At 34.8% G+C, this 16900-nt stretch overlaps 1 protein-coding gene and 1 long non-coding RNA gene across 2 annotated transcripts in view; one reads left to right on the forward strand and one right to left on the reverse strand.

Annotated features, from left to right (window-relative positions):
• Positions 1 to 16900, forward strand: part of Proc (Proctolin) — a 326245-nt gene that overhangs the window by 140892 nt on the left and 168453 nt on the right. The gene's annotated exons all lie outside the window — the stretch shown is intronic.
• The window catches only part of LOC145671905 (uncharacterized), a 67992-nt gene continuing 55803 nt past the window's right edge, over positions 4712 to 16900 (reverse strand). Inside the window, exon 3 of the long non-coding RNA XR_014128571.1 lies at positions 4712 to 4833. This is a non-coding gene — a long non-coding RNA (uncharacterized LOC145671905). The remainder of the gene's footprint in view (positions 4834 to 16900) is intronic.

Raw genomic sequence — 16900 nt, forward strand, 5'->3', positions numbered from 1 at the left:
TTTTTTCAAGGAAATCTGGAAGTTCTTTCTTTTTTCACTTAACAAAAATCTTGTCCCTCCTGTACGCTATATTATAACGAAATACTTTAGTTTGTATAATATTTACCTGTACCGTGGGCAAAAAGTGCTCATAAATATGTAATATACTTAGTAGAATGTTCATTTTAAATTAACAGAAAAGAAGAATGTTTTTAATATATGTAAGAGATTATTATGGGATAGTTATGGCTATGTACATGTTATGTGTTGACCTAGTCAAGTAAATTTATGTATTTTACGGTCTTAAAAACAATATTTAAGACATATCAAGCAATAAAGGTGAGAATAATAATCTTTGAATATCTGAGTTGATTTGTGCATAAAGAAAAGTAATTATCGCTTCGTAACTTATATTTTACCAGACGGACCAGGTTGACGACGCTTTTCTATAGAGTCGTTATAAAAATTTGGTTTACCAAACCCGGGATTTTTTGAAAATTCAGTTCCCGAAGAAGGAAAGTAGGGCTGAATTTACTTGGATATTACCATTTATGAATACGAACTTAACCGTATTACGAAGCGGTAAGGTCATCAAAAGAAAAATGGATAGTGAAATAGTGCAACAGGAATCTAATACCCGTAATCCAGGTGAAATTAGTGCAACACCAAGTTTGTCATCTGAGGATCGACTTTTGTTAGCTGTGCAGCGACAAATTATGCAAATGACGACTGAGATAAAACAAACCATGGAACAGAAGCTCAATGAATCTAACAAGACCATGGAACAGAAGTTCTATGAAGCTAACCAGACCATGGAACAGAAGTTCTATGAAGCTAACCAGACCATGGAACAGAAGATAGAACTGAAATTTCATGAAGCTAGCAAGCGGTATGAAGAATTAAGTAAACGAATAGAACGGATAGAACTGAAATCAGACGATACGAAACAAACAATCGTCCAGGTGATGAACGACATATCCTCGCAGTTTGAAGAGAAGTTAAAAAGGTTAGCCGATGAGTGTCAAGAAAAGCACGATCATCAAAATCATGAAATCTGTGCTGTAAAAAAGGATTTAACGTTAATAGAATCTTCCGTCAAACATCAAAAGATCCAGTTGGCTACTATGCAGGAAGAAATTAAAACGTTACAGGCTAGAGACACCATTTATCGCAATAATCTGGGCAGTGATCGCTTCGAGTTTCCCCAATCACCGGATATAAATACGCCTTCGCCGGAATCTGAGGAGGATATTATATTAGAGGAAAATTGTCCGAAGATCACTGATGAACGAAATATAAATGATATCATGACACAGCACGCCACGGACCGGAACAATCACACCACAAGAACAAGGAGTGAGAAAAGAAAGGTAAAGCTAAGTGTCAAGATGAGCGAAATCAAAGCCATGAGTAAATTTAGTGGTAAGTGCAATGAAAATGCTAGTTCTTTCTTAGAGAAATTTCAAGACGAATGTAATATAATGTCTATCGACCGATCACAATACATGAAATTAATACCCCATGTATTACTCCCACCTTGTTCCTTATGGTTTAAGGCAATACGTGATCACATTAGTTCATATGAGGAATTTAAAGCGGCATTGATCGCGAATTACGAAAATGACTTTTTGCTGGCAAACAGAGATGCCACTCTTAGAAATCAACATTTCAATCCTCGATTGCACAAATCTATTGTAGAGTTTGTTATAAATGTCTATAATGAATTAAAGGTTGTTAATCCCTTGCAATCGGAATCAAGAATAATTGCATCGATTCGCAATTTGCTTCCATTTAAATTACAGCAGATCTTATTTTCCACACAGTGTATGAGTTTCAGTCATTTATTAATGCTTGTACAATGCTACGAAACTCAATACCATGCTATGAATCTAACACAATCAGGAATGGGTAAAAATAAGAATAATTCAGATCATTTGGTCCCTGTTCGGAATTTGAATATCCGAAGTGTGAATAATAATGAACCGAACCTAAGACGAGTATACTCTAGCAATCAAAATGAACAAAATAGACAAGGTTATGTAGGGAATCCGCCTAACCTAATTAATCGTAATAATTCCTATGTTAGACCATATAGTCAAAATAGATTTAAAAATAGACGAAATGTATGGAGAAATTCCACCAACGCAGCGAACTACGTGGATAGAAGTAATGGAAGGATAAGAGATGGCACTTCACATCAAGATCCAGGTATTGAAGTAATTTCTGTACAAAACAATAATACAGGACATAATCATGATTGTGCTGTACAGTGTACCCTATTGGAACCCTACTCGAGTATGAATTTAAACTAATTGCGGCTGATATGGTAGGGGTTAAACCCATGTCAGCTGTAGGTTCTCATGAGCATTTATCTAAAAATTTAAGCGATAATTTCTATGAACATTTATCTTCCAATTTACCGGTTCATGCTAATTATGAAAATGATCTTTCCTATGACGTTTCTGTATCAGATTGATTTGTGTTTAATTATCAAAGATTATGTTAAGAATAAGATCCATTCTATAAAATCAATTATTCAATGACAACCTTGAGTGAAATTCTTCTTTATTTTGGACATCTTAGTGCTACTATGTATACATTACAATTGCAACATCTAACTTATTTGTTATACAATGCGCCCGAAAAGAATAAATATTATTTGTCACATCATCGTTTGTAATAATGATCGAAACTAGTAATCTTGATAATTTGTGTTTCACCCTCGTTAATTATATTTCTAAGCGACGATGTTTTTAATGATAAAGAATAAATAATAATGTAATAAAAGAGAAATATTAATGAAATCAAAGATTTATTGTAAATGTATTTATGTGAATGATAATAACTAATATTTTATATATATATGAGGGTTAACAAAAAAAAAATAATGAAGATATATACGAGGTGTGATCAAAATATAAAGAACATATGTAATGTACGAACATTAATCTAATCAGACCAGTGGTTCTTGAATATAAAAGCCAAGCCTACTCATGACTTTTATATTCAGTCCCTTTGTCGGGCGACATTTTCTATAACGAAATACTTTAGTTTGTATAATATTTACCTGTACCGTGGGCAAAAAGTGCTCATAAATATGTAATATACTTAGTAGAATGTTCATTTTAAATTAACAGAAAAGAAGAATGTTTTTAATATATGTAAGAGATTATTATGGGATAGTTATGGCTATGTACATGTTATGTGTTGACCTAGTCAAGTAAATTTATGTATTTTACGGTCTTAAAAACAATATTTAAGACATATCAAGCAATAAAGGTGAGAATAATAATCTTTGAATATCTGAGTTGATTTGTGCATAAAGAAAAGTAATTATCGCTTCGTAACTTATATTTTACCAGACGGACCAGGTTGACGACGCTTTTCTATAGAGTCGTTATAATATAGAAAGCCTAGACGTTCTTTCTTTTAACCACATGATGCATTTGTACAATCATTTTCGCAAAATTTGCAGTTCCTTCTCTTTTCAACTCAGTGATCTGCATTTAAGTCCCAGAACTAAGGAAAGTACCTTTCACAATATTAGTAAATGTCTTGAAATAGGTACAGTACTTTCAGTCAAGAATGATTATGCTTTCTAGATATTCACACAATACGTCCTTCCTTCTTTCTTCTTTCTCTTCTTCTCGGGAGCATGTATAGTTCAGTGATTGAATTCTTCCCTCTGATGCGTGGGACCCTGGTTAGATCCCTGGCCCACCAAGTTTTTAGTGGACAACATGTTTACATCTGGACAACTAGTTAAGATCTGCTTTCATAGTGGAAGCTATTCACTTCCATTCAATCATACATTTATATTTCGTTGAATAATTGATAGTTAATTTCTTGGTTTATTTGATAACACTGTCCACCTCGCATAACTTGAAGTATTCATTACAAAAAGGCAATTCCAGCAACAATTTATTTCTATTTTTCCCTCAATTCTCCTGCGCTGAGTGATGTTCGAGTTTAACACTGGTTTCCAACCTTCTTTAACTGATCTGATTCTTTTAACTACTCCTTATTGATCTTCTCTTTCATGAAAAATTACTTCTTGTTTGTTTTTAAAAATATATATATATATATATATATATATATATATATATATATATATATATATATATATATATAGCTAATGTTAAAAAACGTAAAAATATTTTTTCAGTTGATTTTTTTCCTTTAAGAAATTACGAATTGGAAATTTGTAAACCAATAAACCTGTAATTTTTATTACAAGTCTAATGAAATTGATTTTGCAATGACACTTGTAAAAAAAAAAATAATAATTGAAGTTTAAAACTTCACATCCTGTTACATAAAAATGATCATTTGTACAACTAAATTAATGTACAGAAAACATTTTATGGGTATTAAACTGTAGCTGATGAATTAGAAATTGTTTCCTCCTGGTATTGTAGTTGATGAATTTTACCGGTACAAGTTATAGTAAAACGGTCGATCTGATTTCAACGTTGTATTGTTTACATCGCAAATATGTTTTGGAACTTTTTTTTTAATACAGAGAAATAGAACAGGACAGGTTTGAAAGAATTATTGTTTCTAAAAATACTGTTTTTTATACAATAATAGGTTTTGTCGTCTTTGAATCCAGTAGGTTTCGGTAGGTAACAAGATGCAGGTATGGAGGAACCTGCAGGGAGAAAAATCGCAATTGAGAAACATTTCGAGATGATATTGTTTATTCATGCAAACAAACACACAAATACATTTTTTCTGGAATGAGAACTTTAGATTAGTTTTTAAAACTTCATTACAAATGATAAGAGGAACAAGAGCAACAAGAAATGTTACAAAAAAACATGATTCTTAGAACTCAGAATCTCCTTTTGTAGTCTGAAATAAAAAAGAAAAGAAGACTAGAATTAATTTCGAATGCTGTCTTGAAACGATGTAGTACACTGAAAATCTTAGTAGGTTCTTAGTGGGTTAGTTTTACATATCTATATACTGTTAAATTGAACTGATAACATTGAATAGAAAATTATTGGCTTATTCTGCACTCAAGTGACTTTATATTAAGAGAAAGAAAGAGACTAACTGAATGTTTTCCTCCTCTTCTTGTAATCTTAAAAGAAGAAAACGAAAATTTAAATAGAATTCAAAATGAGTTGAAATAAGACTTCTCACTTTCCTGGAACTGAAAATTAAAACAAAAATGAATGTTAACATAGTACTTCGAAAATTGATTTATGGTTTGTATTTGATTATCTGTAGTGCACACATTTTGCTCTTCACCTACCAGAATAACTGAATATGATTACCTTCAAGTTAGTTTTGTACACATATCTGATTTTATCCATCATTGGGCAGGATTTTATATATCTTATGTCTCGTGGACTCTACACATAAGTGTACTATAAGATCCATCAGGTCTGCCTTACCCGATATAAAAACAAAGTTTGATCATTATCTGTTTTGGTTTTATGATCCTGAACTGGAACGGAAAAATTGAGTTCAGAGAAACACTTTAACGTAACTATCGGAAATTTAATTTTTCAGTTCTCCTTACTGGCCGGAATTGCAAACAATAAAACAGATAATTATCAAGGATTCGACTTTTATTTTGAGTTCGAGTGAAGCTCACCTGACAGATGGTTACAGTATACTCCCTGGGGATAATGTGTACAATCCAGAAAAAGTGTATCTAGTCCCGACCAATAAGGAATCAAAACAGATGTGTGTAGCGAATGTATTTCAGGTAATTATATTCACGTTTTCTGCTGGGTGAAAGCATGATATGTACATATAGACCGTTTATAATGTGTGCAAAACATTTTTTTAAATGATAACATTCATTTTTTAAAAATTTTAAGTGGAAGAGAACATTCATTTGAAATTACCTTCTTAATTTCTTGAATTCTCCTTCAATTTCTCTTCGCTTTCTTTTCAAATTACAAGAAGAGGAGGGAAAACATTCAAGTAGTCCGTTTCTCTCTCTATTATAAATACATTTGTGTAGAGGGTATGCTATGTTATCAGGTTCAGTTTAACTGTGTATAGGTACATAAAACTAACAACATGAATTTCAGATCCATTGAAAAAAGATACACAATTCAATTTACATGTGACTAGAGCAAATTGTATAGCCTAGCTAAGATTTCCACTACACTATAATGATAAAGAACATTTAAAATTAATTGTAGTTTTCTTTTTATTTTATTTTAAACTGAAGAGGAAAACCTGAATGGTAAGAATTCAATTTTTGCAACTGTGTTCATGTGCGTGTGTTTAGTTGTATCATCTATATATAGACTGAAGTAAGCATTTTCGATTTAACGTTCTTAGGTTTATTTCAGCTAACTAACTAACTCTATGGCCTATGGAACCCTGAGGTTCAATGTCGCATTCACAAAAGCTCTCCATTGACTTCTATCCTTAGCCAATTGGATCCAGTTTCTACTTTGTATTCCTATTTCTGTGAGATCCATCTTAATATTATCCTCCCATCTGCACCTAGGTCTTTGTAATGGTCGTTTTCTGATTGGTCTTCCAGTTGACTTTAAAAGCGTTTCTATTTTCTTCCATCCTGGTTACATGACCTGTCTACCTAAGCCTCCTGGACTTGATGACTCTAACAACGTTTGGTAAACCATATAAATTATGTAGTTCCTCGTTATGAAGTTTTCTGTCTTTGAGACAGTCCTAAGAACCAGTTCATATCATAATTAATTTAATTAGGATCTATTTGGATAACAATTTACTCTAATTTAGCTAACACGAATATTACTTATCATCGTAATATTAGCGTATGCTCGAATCGAAGTCAAATTTTGTTTTCATCCCAAATTTCTATTATAACTGAAAGAAAAAAAATACAATGAAATCTTTGAGTTTTACGTCCCAGGCTAAAGGAGACGGTGATGGTGAGTAATGAATGAAATGAAGAAAGTGGGAGGAAACTGAAGAACTCCGGGAAAACCCACGCACACGGTGTTTGTCCACCACAAAGTTCACTTGGCGGGGGCTGGGATCGAACCCGGGACCCCAAGCACCTGAGGTGAACGCGCTACCACTGAGCCTCCGCGGCCCTATAACTGAAAGAGAGCACGTACCAATGAATAGAATATGTTGTTCTATTTTCGTTATTAATTGTCTTCGTTGTGACTAAGTATCGCATTGTATGAGACAGATAAATATGATCTGATTTTGATGCAGATGGAGAATAGGGACAGCACTAAAGATTGATTTCTCCTATTGTTCTTTTTCCATTAAATCGACTCTTAGTATCTTCAAGAATTATATTTCATAGGCGATTTTGCATTCTTACGTGCAGGTTTTCTTCAGGAGAGTGTAATCCCTATGGTTATAAACGCAATGCTCTGTGAAGAAAATTCAACTGTGACTGCCGTACAACCGTCTACTAGATTGCCTGGACAACGGAAATAGTAGAGTAGGTTAAATTTAATTTACTTACATCTAAGGTTTGGCTCTTGTACTCAAATTTGCGATAGGGGGTAATGATCTAGATTAGGAGCTGCTACATTTCATAGGAGAGGAAAATGTGTTGCGGGAATGAATCATATGCCTTATTTAAAAAACGCTTATGTAGTAATGTGCTCCTTAAGGTTCACTGCTCTTGCGTTTAATGTACAAGTTTATATCGTTCAAGCGCATGACATTTTTTTCTCCTGTTAAGTATTGAAAACCCCATATCTACACTATTTCCGGATAGTGTAGTGTTGTGTAGAATAGGTTAGGTTTGTGTACAATCAATACTTGGTCCTTGCACTCAGATGCAGAGCAAATTAGGTTCGGGCAATGTTTTGGTAGGTCAACTTTACAATACACCCTCCAGTTGCGCAGCAATAAGTAGGATCGCTTTAAAAGGATAGGCCTATAGTAGAGTAGGTAGGAATAAGGTCGCGTTAGTTTATGGTTATGGAATTAAGAGCCCATTTTGTTAAAATTGAATGCAATTTCTTGTATCTGTGTAAGGATACAGGTGGAGAGGGTATTGTAAGATCCACCCGCTTTTGCTACAGAGAAACACGAATTAGTAAACACACTTCCTTGAATTTCATACACAGTGAACAGTTACAGCTTTTTTAAAATGGAGATCAAATTCACAGGAAGGATTTTAGTTTCTGATTATCTTTAGAATTAGTCAATAGCGTAAAAAATGAAATGAAATCTTTGAGTTTTACGTCCAACGGTTATGCTGGCTAGGTTAAAGGAGACAGTGATGAGAAATGAATGAAACGGTGGAATGAGGAAAGTGGGAGGAAACTGGAGAACCCCGAGGAAGCCCACGTACACGGTGTTTGTCCACCAAAAAGTTTACTTAGTGCGAGCTGGGATCGAACCAGGGACCCCAAGCACCAGAGGTAAACGCTCTACCACTGAGCCATCGCGGCCTCTCAATAGCATAAAGAGTTAGTTTGTCATAGAATGGAACTTCTTTTTAGTAGTTCTTTGTATTTGATGGATTATAAAATTTATGGCTAGCACAAAGTTAATTTCGAGTCATGAGTTGGTCCTCTGATTACTCGGTATCTGTATTGCCACATGAGATAATTCATGAGCACGTTAGAACGAAGTTAACTTTGAATCAAATGTTGATGCTCTCGAACATCAATGCGAAAAAAGCCTATTCTGTCTCTATGCAAAACGGTAATCTTGAAATATATTTCCATACGTAAGATTCAAGAAGATCCTCTCAAAACTATTATTGGTGACAAAAAATCTGAAATTGCTTACCTTGTGACGAACCGTGAAATTATTTTTAAATTGCAAAGGCAATATTATTTAAAATTTTATTTTAATTTATTTTAGCATGATTTTTTAAACTTTATATTGAACCAAATTCCTAAACATTAATACTTTGTTTGTGAATTTCAAACGTGTTTATTGGCCAAAATAAGGAGACAGAAAATTATTAAAATAATAATGATTACATCAAACGTTTAGAACATTTGATGATAATTTGAGTAAAAGTAGAAAATGATTCAATGTCTTGTAATTTACGTTTATAGTTTTAAAATATAAATTAGCCCTAAAACTGGTTATGACGTAGTACTACGTCAAGGCATATGTGCAGTGGAAATGGCTACGATGTAGTACTACGTCTTGACTAAGAAGTCACTAATGTTCAGTGGCAATGACAAAGTTCTCTCTTGTAAACTTTTCTTCTTACATTTAAATCGGAAACAAATCAATAGATGGCTCTGAATGCCCATAATGCGTAAACGACATTGGATTTTGGAATAACAGATGGCACATTGTTGCCCGTAAGAAGAACATTGCTGCTGCTGTAATAAAAGAAGCACAAACTGCATTTCAAAACAGTAACAAATGTCTTGGTGAGGTCGGTACGTCTTTGTAACATTTATTTTGGTTTATTGTTGTGTGCTCTTGTTGTTTGTGTGAAACATACATCATTGTTTCATAGTTCTACGGTTCTTGTGGCTACGACGTAGTTCTACGTCTGCCACCTGAGAGTACAAATTTCCAGAAAACTGTGTTAGTTAAAGGATTAACAACATCAAACACAACTTTAAAGAAACAATTATACAAAAAATATAATCACGGATTATTATTATCGTTGTAATGTTATGTCGCGCGATCCTTGATATGCCGTAAACTTGAAGAGTCTAAAATCGGTATTGATAAATTACTGTTAAACACATACATCTCCATCTAAAATTTAACTTGGCATTATATGCATTATAGTTTCTTTCTATATTATACAGCATCAAAGTGTAATTTCGAAGTTAATTCGAACTAAAAAGTCCAATGGATGTTCGGCATGTATTAAATATTTCCAATAGGTGCTTGAGGCCCGTAGCACTCAAGTGGTTGGCGCCTATGCCTCGTGCATAATAGTCTTGTTACATTGGGCTTGAGTTTCATCCTTTGCACGTTTCCTGACGTATGGTTCCTAATCACAAACACAATGCGTCTAATGTATTTGATTTTCTTCAAGTTTCCTCCGCGGCATTAAACTTATATTCGTACATTTTAGTAACTTTACCTCATTCTATCATTTCAATTGATCTATGTCCATATGACAGTGACTGAAACAAAGCAACAACACAAAAGAAACAAACGCGGCGGGCATACACAATTCTCTAACTTAAACATGTTGATCTTTTCTAAATCCACACGTTGGAGCATTTTCAATCTTTTTGTTGTTTACATTTACTCTCCACAGTAAATAGAAGATTGTGAAGTAATTACACCACTATGTTATCAAGAATTCTGCCATCACTTTCTGCAAATTGTGATACTTTCATGCACCCAATTGTGATACTTTCATGTATTCAAAATTATTTACACTGGGAGGGTGTACAAAGATTTGTATAGGGTTTTAGGCGTGTAGTGGGCGACTGATAAAATCTTTGTTAACAAAGTAACAACCACAACATAGCACGATTATTGTACAGTTTATATTAAAGAAATCTAAGGCTGTTGTGTGTGGAATCGGAAAAGAATCTGTAATATATAGAGGACAAATAACGAGGAGATGAAAACGAACTTCAAGAAAAATTAGCCTTTTATGTGCAGTTTCAGTGGGAGTTAGGTCTCTAAACAGAATCCGAGGAACGATAGGACCTTCCAATTTTCTCTCTCCTTTTTTTTTTTTTTTTTTTTCTGGAAAGAACTCTCCGAAAATTGATTCCATTAAATCTGTACATCTAGGGAATAGATCTACTTTCGAACTAAGTATGAGTAAGACAAAAAATACAAAATGCTGTAGAAACAAAAGAAATTGTTTCACTGTTTTCACTAGGATGTCATTTGATCGATCCGAGAAAAAGGAAAAACGGAAAGGAACGGCAATGCGTGAGAAAGACACGTTCCTCCGTTCGTCCGTTCTACAGTATCTCAATAGTCACATTCTTGTTTCTTTCTTTCTCAGAGATAATATACCTTAGATCGGCTTTCTCAACATAAGGGTCGTGAGGTAAATATATGATGGTCGTGGAGTAGGGTGAAAAAAATTAATATAACTAATTATGTTCTAGAAGCGGAAAATACATATTTTTTATAAAGATTATTTTGAATTTATTTTTTATTAACATGTTTATTCTATTTTTGTACTTATTGTCAAATAAGGTAAGAAGAGAATATAAAGGATGAACAAAACTAATGAAAAACTGCATTATAAAATACAGGAAAATTACAAATACGGGATGTTATAAAAAGTACGGTGAATAATTTTATTAGAAACAAAAGTAATAAGCTTACATGGAATTTGATTTTATCTCCTTCAAAGTACTGTCATTGGCTAGCAATGCACTTATCCCAAAGCTGAATCCATGACTGGAATCATTTCTGGAAGGCTTCTTCTTTTGGGAGGGCGTTCAGCTTCTCTAAGTACGGTTTTACTTTTGGGAAAGAACCAGAAGTTGTAGAGCATAGAAAATGTGGACAGACAAGAATAGTTCTTTTCTGCCAAAAACTCGCGGATCAAAACCACAGTGTGGCACGACACATTTTCGTAGTGAAGAAAAAATATATTTGCCCATTTAATCAGCGGTCAAAATGCTTTAAGCGCATCCATACGAGATGCTTAGTTCTTTCGAAAAGCTCTCAAACAGTGTTCGTAGGTTTCCCAACCTCCCTCAAATTTCACAAAATGTTCCCTTTTCTTATCAATTTTTCCCTAGTTTGTTGGGTGTAAAAATACTAACAGAAGTTCTTGTGATAAGATTAATTTAGCTATATTAAAGGAAGCGCTGGCCACTTTTTGCTTCTATTTTTTTTTTTTTTAACTTTAACCTTCACTATTTTCTACAAAAAATACAAATATACTCAACCAAGGATTTAGGTTTTAGATTTCTGGGCTTTCGGTATCTATGGCCATTCAGCCCGTCACATATGAGGAATGATGTCTCTCGGCGAGCACACTATCCTGGAAAAGAGAAGGAAGGAAGTGGCCTGAGACCAAGGGCGCCGATCCTGGAGCACCCCCCCCAAAACTCATGTGGGCTCTCCTATTGTATTTATGAATATACAATATTTGGCATAATTTGAATGAAATTTGTCTTAAAATCCTCATATATATACCTTTTTGCATCTGAGTGCCCCCCCCCAAATTTACAGAGAAATCGGCGCCCTTGCCCAGAGCCGTAGCTAAGGGGGGGGGCAGCGGGGCGCCCGCCCCGGGCGCTGATAGCAAGGGGGCGCCGAACGAACAAGGAGAAAGAAAAAGTGGTGTTGGACATGATTAAAGATGAGTCGCCCCCAGAAAGTATTAGTGCCCTATTGGATCAATATTGCTGTCGGTTTTCATTGAAATACGTAGATTTCTTAAAAATTTTCTCGCTCGCTTCGCTCGCAATCCAAGAGTTTGAATAAGTCACAAGAAGTTTTTACTTATTACTTAAAGAGTTATTATAGATGATTTCTTAATGACATGTGGTATACAAGGCGCCGAGTAATGACTAGACTTCGGAATTTTAGGCACCAAAAAGTTTAATTTTAGGCGCCTAAAATAGGTACTAAAAATAGGAAAATAGGCGCTAAAAATTAAAAATAGGCTCTAAAAATAATAGTATAAATTATTACATACCCCTTTTTATTAACATCTTTTGTTTTCAGTGAATCAGGTGATTCATTCAGTACACAACTTGCTCATTCGTAATTTTGGAAACAGTAAATTACCAACAGTTTCTCAAAGTTTTCGACTGTCAATCTCTCTCTTTTGTCTGTAAGGATCATCTTTGCTGCCGAAAACGATCTTTCCACTGAGACAGATGTTACAGGAGCATACTTAAATTTCGATACATTTTTCATTTCCACTTCGTCGGGGATGGTTTCATCCTCTCCCATCAAAACTTTCCCTATACGAGCCAACACAAGAAATCCCTCATTCTTCTTCACTACACTTTCCCACTTACACTGCACTTTTTCCCCAACTTTCCCCGTAGCACTTTGGATTTTCTTTTCGGCTTCGTTAACTACTGACACCTGTTCACTAAGTGGCTTTCCCGTAGCTTCCAACTTAGTGATCGTCGTAGGTAAGAATGAAAAATTTGACTTGATATATACTAGATCTCTTTTGAGAATGGGATCTTTGAAAAGTTCCTTCAAAACTGAAACACTTGCAATGTTTTCCACACCAGGAAGTTCGCCAACAACACCAGCAATAGCGTCCAAGTTCTCTGCGTAATACAAAGCTGCTTCAAGCCATGTTCCCCAGCGCGTTAGGACAGGTTGTGGAGGAAGAGAAATGCCAGGCAGTTTTTCTTTAAAGACAGCGATTCTCGATGGGGCTTTGCAAAAAGTTTTTTTCATGTTAGAAATGAGGGCATTGACTTGAGGAAATTCGTTCCTGATTGTTTCAGAAATTCTATGAAAAGCATGTGCTACACAGGTAACATGGATGAGGTTGGGGTAGAAAGGTTTTAGGTTCTTAAACGCAGCAATCATGTAAGAAGCTGCATCTGTGCAAAGAAGAAGAATTTTAGAATCATCCACACCACTAGGATACAGAAGTTGCAAACTTTTGTTCACGGTGTAAGCAATTGTCTGGGCACTCACTTTCTTAATTTCCTTGCTACTTAACAAGTGAGGAGTTGAAGGTCCATCTTCATCAAGTTTTCCTACAACAACATTCACTATGTATCTATTGCATGCATCAGTAGTCTCATCGACGCCTACCCAAATGCTGGAATCGCCAATATCCTTTCTGATTGTATCAAGTGTATTGTTGTATTCAGAATCCAAACACGTTTTCCTGAGTGTTGACTCACACGGTATCGATTGCTGGCACCACTTCTGTAAAAACTGTCGGAATGTTTCATTTTGAAGTGTGTTCCATGGGATGTTGGCAGCGACAAGGGCTCTAGCAAGATCCGCATTAAATGTGTTCGCAGTTCCAGATTCAGATCCAGATCCAGAAGGCTGAGTTAACTGTGTCTGTTTCTGTTGTTTCTTCGCTTTAGATTTGGCAAGATGTCCAGCACCATCAATGTGTTGCTTTAAGTGGCACTTCTTTTCCTGAGAAACCTTAAAAAAAAAAAAAAAAAAAAAAACGCTTAGAAATATATTTTCAAATGCTTCTTACAAAACTAGTGAAGATGGTGGCGTTTTAACTTTAATTTCGGTTTCAAATTCTCTAATTTTCTTCGTGTACATTGCGACTAGTATTTTCAAACGGGTCAGTTCGGGTCAGCTTATTGTTGGACACCCTCAGTAACGGGTCGGGTCAGGTCAGCCTAACTCGGGTCACGAGTCTGGTATCGTTAGACCAACTCAGTTCACCAGTCGGGTCGGGTCAAACTATCTCGGGTGACCCGACTCGACCGGTGAACTGAGTTGGTCTAACGCTACCCGACCCGTGACCCGAGTTAGGCTGACCTGACCCGACCCGTTACTCGAGGGTGTCCAACCAAAAGTCGACCCGAACTGACCCGATTGAGAGCACTAATTGCGACAACTACCATCACTGTTTGCTTGCCTTTCTGGTCGTAATGTGCTTTTTTTTTTTTTTTTTAATCGGTGAACGTTACATTATTGATTTAAAGTTGACAAAAAGGCAAACTTGTTGGTCTACCTCGTTAAAGACCAATATACCCCAGTCCCATTTCGAATCAGAACAGATCAAATAAAAGACTAATCGATGAGCATTTTACTTCAGAATAATCCCCAATTTACAGACAGAAGCAATAAAATTGTATATCAATATCTGAGAAATAATATTTAATTTTAAGCACTGTAACTAATTTAATTTTAAGCACTATATTTTATTTAATTTCGAATGCTGACACACTCCAACTTGGCAAAAATTAAAACATAATTTGGCAATATTTTGTTTGAGATTTGGATGCCAAAATAATTGCATGAAAAATTTCAAAATATCGTCCCTTTAAAATTTTCTTTAAAACTGTAATTTACAAAATTTTTAACTGATTTGAACCAAATTTTCCCCAAAATATGATTAAAATGTTTCAGTGTGAAAATCAGTGACCTGTCAAAAATTTAAAATAAGGGCCGTTTTAAAATTTCAAAAATTCAAAATTTTTGCAACTATCAACTGACAGAAACCAAAGTTAGAACGAAAATAAAGTATTAGCAATGCCTTAGTTGAGCGTGAACATCAGCATGATACAATAAATAAAATTGGCGTTTTTTAATTTTTTTTTTTTTGGAAATTAGTTGTCTCTTGCGGCCCTGCGACAAAAGGTGTATGGATATTCTTCATCAGGAGAGAGAGAGAGAGAGAGCAATCGATTAGAATTCCTTTTTTTTTTTTTTTTTGGCTTTGGGGAGAGAACATCAGAGACAAATTCTTCCTTTCTTAAGATCTGTCCTAAAATAAAATTATCCGCAATTGTAATTCTTGTTAGACGAGTGTCAGACTGTTCTTTTCTTGCCCCTGTGTGGAATTTATTTGTCTGTAACTATGGATGGAAATCAATAGCATCTTAAGACAATAGACAGTAGCACCTCGAGCAAAATTGATAAATAAAAAAACAAAGAGACAAACAAGTTTCTGCTTCGTAAAACAAGTTCTGAGACAATCTATGAACCTCAAACGCCGTTATTTAACTATTAACAGATCTTTTCTTTCTTTTTCGAGAAAAATAACAAAAAAAAAAAAAAAAAAAATGGCCTTTAAACATTTTTCCTATCTTTTATGCTTTTCAAGATATTGACATTTCTAGTTTTTCTTTCAAACTGAAATCCTCGTTTTTAGATATTTTCGGGATGAAAGGATATATCCAGTTTCCTTAACTTTTTAAAGATAATCAATATTGGCATTGCACATTTCTTCTTTCAAACTTTTGGAACTGTTGGCATTTAAAAAAAATTGAATCCCGCCTTTCTTAACTTCTTTCGTATTTTTTTTTTTTCTTTTGAAAAACGAGATAGCAAAAATATGTTTTCTTAAGCTCCTGAAACTGTCGAGTAATTGCTGGCATTAAACATTTTTCTCCGAAAAGAGGACCCCTTTTGGAGTTACTGACACAATATGTCAACTTTAACTTACATTGTTTTTAACCTTTACCGCTTTTTTTCGGGGGGGGGGGAGTCCTTCGGAAAGAACCGAGAATGCCATGTCCGCTTTTCTCAAGATCCCCGAGAATCCCTAAAACTGTTGAATGTGTAAGTCTAGACACTTTCTTCCATTAGCACTTTCAAAACCATCGTTCATATATTTCATTTAAGCAGGCTGCTAGAAGTCTTTACATTTTAAAGATTTTCCTGTGTTACAGGATTATTTTTATGTTTTTTCTTAACTGATCTAAATTCCATGTAAATTAGATTTTCACGAGTTCAGCAGCTCAGTAACGTTGTCTCTTAAAATAGTTAACCTCCCATTGATAAAGGTTTTACTTTAGCTAGCTATACAGAAACAAGGAGGGGGGGGTGTACAATTGATTTAATTAAATTTATAAATTCTGTAAATAAAAATAGCTTTTCTTACCTGCTTGCTGCACAATGGACAAAAGATTATTCTTCCATCGTATGTTAGATCTGGAAATTCTTGCAACCACTGGCGAATCAAGGTACTTTTTGAAGACTTCTCCTTTGGCATTGTTGCGTATGATACAAAACTTCTTTTTAAGAATCCTCAAGATCTGTGACTGGGCTGTAAGCCGTTGAGTCCAATTGTTCATGCGTTGTAGAGACGATGTATCGTTCTTGAACTACGTGTTTAAGATAAATCACTGCACTGACCCGAAAATGATACATGGATGGATACTCCAGTCAACTGAACCGCGTCACTTCATGAATCGTTTCTGTTCGTGGACTTTGGTTTTTCCCAAATATTGAAAGCGAAGACCCGAAGAGATTCTTGCTTCAATAGAGCTGTGTGTTGATTTGTGAATGTGTGTGTGTAAACTATTGTCCAAATTCCAGAGAGCTGAACGGATCACAGAAGAGCTGAAGTGAGCCGCTACAGAAGAGAAAAGGTGGAATAGTTCCAAGAATGCAGAACGGCAGGGAG

The sequence above is a fragment of the Thermobia domestica genome, chromosome 15 (assembly GCF_964235325.1).
Source record: "Thermobia domestica chromosome 15, izTheDome1.hap1.1, whole genome shotgun sequence".
Lineage (NCBI taxonomy): Eukaryota > Metazoa > Arthropoda > Insecta > Zygentoma > Lepismatidae > Thermobia > Thermobia domestica.